Here is a 3170-nt window from a genome sequence, read left to right as displayed (position 1 = left end):
CCGAATACGTTGCCTATCCTCCGCTTCATTACATATTTCGCTCCTCACACCTGAAACATAAGATATGTTATTATCATCACGAGAATTCTCACGAATATTTTCACGAGTACATTCGCGGATATGATCACGGTCTTGATTTCTCCACGTGCCCCCCGAACCACGGGCGTTGTTGTCACCGTAGTGCTCCGAGTGGGTATTGGGTCCGGTGTTTGACATGAAATGAGGTGCATTTGGGGGTATTGAAAATTTTTCCGAGGTTCTTCGATCTCCTCGCTCATTGAATCTCATGTTTTCCTCACGACTACGCGGTGGCCTATATCGGTCGCCTTGGGGAGTGCCCTCCCTCGTGTTATCTGAAACATTGTGAGAATTCAAATTTTTAGCATAAATTTCATCACACCTATCCGGGATTCTATTCATCTCATCGGTGAGATTATTAATCATGTTTTCCAAATTGGGTTGTTTACAAGCTTGCACCATCTCGGCTATAAGTCTTTCTAGGTTGCGCATATGAGCCTTTTGTCTCGCAAAAAATGCGTTGAAGTCCGGTTGTGTCATTGATGTCCGATGAATGTCTTCCAAGTGGCTCACGATCTCAGCAACATAGCTTCAGGTACATTCGTGTCCACGTTTGTATCTTCATTCCTCTTTTGATTTTCATCAGACTCCGGAACGTGTAATTCTCGACTTTTATTTTTCTTGGGTGGCATTGTAAACAAAAAATAATATCTAGGAAAATTTGAAAATAAAACACTAAAGTAGAATATCACGACAATAAAATACCACATAAATACACTACCAAAATAATTAACTTTTGGTTAGATAATTTAGTAATGGAAAAAAATTTAAGCCTAAAAATAGGAAAAAATTTGGTGAAAAATTTACGGTACTAGAAAAAAAATGTTTTAGGTCCTACTGGGCGTGCCAAAAATTGTTGGCGATATTTTCGAAATATCCCAATTTTCAATCTTGATACGCGTTTGTGGGGATTAAAAATGGTAAAAATAATGTGGGCGTGCCAGAGAAGCTAATTCTCAAAAGATAAAATGGTAATTGAATACAGTAAATAAATAAAATGCGCCTAAATTACTTGAATTCTAAACGAAAAGCGATTGACGACCGTTACAAGGACTGAAAATAAAAAAACGGTCTTGGGCCCCGACGTTACTTGACAGGTCGGTCGGAAAAACAATTTTTAAATATAAGTACCAAAAGTAAAGTAATAAAACGACATAAATATATATATATTTTTAAATTTTCTTTTATATTTTTATTGATTTTGTAAATATTTTTCAATGTTTTTTATATTACAAATAATAATAAAGCATGAAAATTACAACTTTAAAGCTAGAAATGTAAATAAGCCATAAAAAACAAATATGTACGGGATGAAATAAAATTAAACCGATCTCTTTGATGTCGTTGGGATGCGCAAAATTAAGGACTGGAACTCCGGAAAATCGGTTCGGGAGCTGTTGCGTTGTCCGGGTAATTCTGGGTGAATTCAGAGCAGTTCGGAGAGTTCAGAGACTTAGGAAGAAATTTACCACCAAACTAATAAATCAGCAGTACTTTGTGGAACAAAAACAAAAACAGTGATTTCTTGGAACTTTCTGGTTCAATTTCGGGAGCTGTAGAGGTCAGATTATAGCGAAACGAAGGCTAGTATTTAAAGTTAGTGTGCGAATGAAAGGTTTAGAGCTGGAATTTCAGAAGAAGGTCGAGTAAATGAGTCGGAATAAATTATAAAAAATGGGGTGACAGAATAATTGTTTGATGGTTGAAAAACCAAAAGCTTGATTCTGTTTCGTGGAGGGTACTTTAGGGGCGATTAAGAAGACTATAGGATGTCGTTTTTCACGAAATAAAAATTGAGAGTTCTAGAATTGATGTCAATAAAGAGATTAAAATTAATTTGGGCTAAAATGATCAGCTAACGAACTCTAAAATTGGGTGATGATTTTACTGACTTAACTAAGAGAATGCACGAAACAGGTTGAAAATTGGTTGATTAAACTAAGAGAATTTCGGATTTGAAGTTTTTGAAAATTTGAAGCTTTTCTGAGGAACTGAAGATTAAAGAGCTAATTCTGGGAATTGAGACCTTGTTTAGACTAATTAGATGCTAAAGAACGATTTCTACGAATTTAAGGATTGATAAAAAAAAAGGCCGATTTTGGTAGAGAATTTGAGAGAAAAATTGAGTTGTCCGTGTTTGATTGATTTTGAGTGGGGATTGGAATGAAAGAGTTGAGCTCCATTTATAGGATTTTGAGCAACAAATCTCATGTTAGTGGCCCTTAAATTTCTCACCCATGATCCCATTACATTCCCATAAGTTGAAGAAAGAAAATGGTTGAGTTGGGAGCTGGAAAAATGGAGGTAATACCGTGAAATATGTTCCTCGATTTAGGCTTAAGGTACTAAAATAGGCCTAAGGTTTTTGGATACCAATTTAGGCTTCACGTTCAAAATAGCACCAATATACGCTTAAAGTTTACAACATAACAACAATTTAGGCCTAACGTTTACAATATAGCATCAATTTAGGAATTACTACGTGACACGTCATCCGTTAAGTCTGCCAACTCAGCGCTACATCACATAAAGTACCAAAATAGGTATAAAGTTTGTAAAAAGTATCAATTTAGGTTTCATGTATAAAATAGCACCAATACAGGCTTAACGTTTACAAAATAATACGAATTTAAGCTTAACGTTTACAAAATATATCCAATTTAAATTGTGTCAAAAAAATATTTTTATTTTTATAGCATGATACAAATTAAGAAACTGATATTATGCATCTTGGATTTTATGTGATTGTATGGTAACATTTTGTATACATTTTGGATGAGTTGTCAGTTGACAATTGACATTTTGTGTGCTAATATGATCATATATCAATATCATTTTAACTATCATTTTAATTAGTGTTCGTAATTTTGTGGAAATTCGTTTACTTTTAGTTTACATATATTACATAAGTAAATCCATGAAAATTAGGAGTTGTGGAATCACTGATGAAAAACAGATATAAGATCTTAATGGGTAAGAGTAATAATTAATTGTATTATAATAAATAAGAAAATAGAACTAAATAAAAAAATAACATATAAAATTAATAGGGAAAGAATATAATATGACTAATTGTGAGGTGTAGCTTAAAT

The sequence above is a fragment of the Euphorbia lathyris genome, chromosome 4 (genome assembly GCF_963576675.1).
Source record: "Euphorbia lathyris chromosome 4, ddEupLath1.1, whole genome shotgun sequence".
NCBI classification, from domain to species: domain Eukaryota; kingdom Viridiplantae; phylum Streptophyta; class Magnoliopsida; order Malpighiales; family Euphorbiaceae; genus Euphorbia; species Euphorbia lathyris.
Note: the sequence above shows the minus strand (reverse complement) of the source record.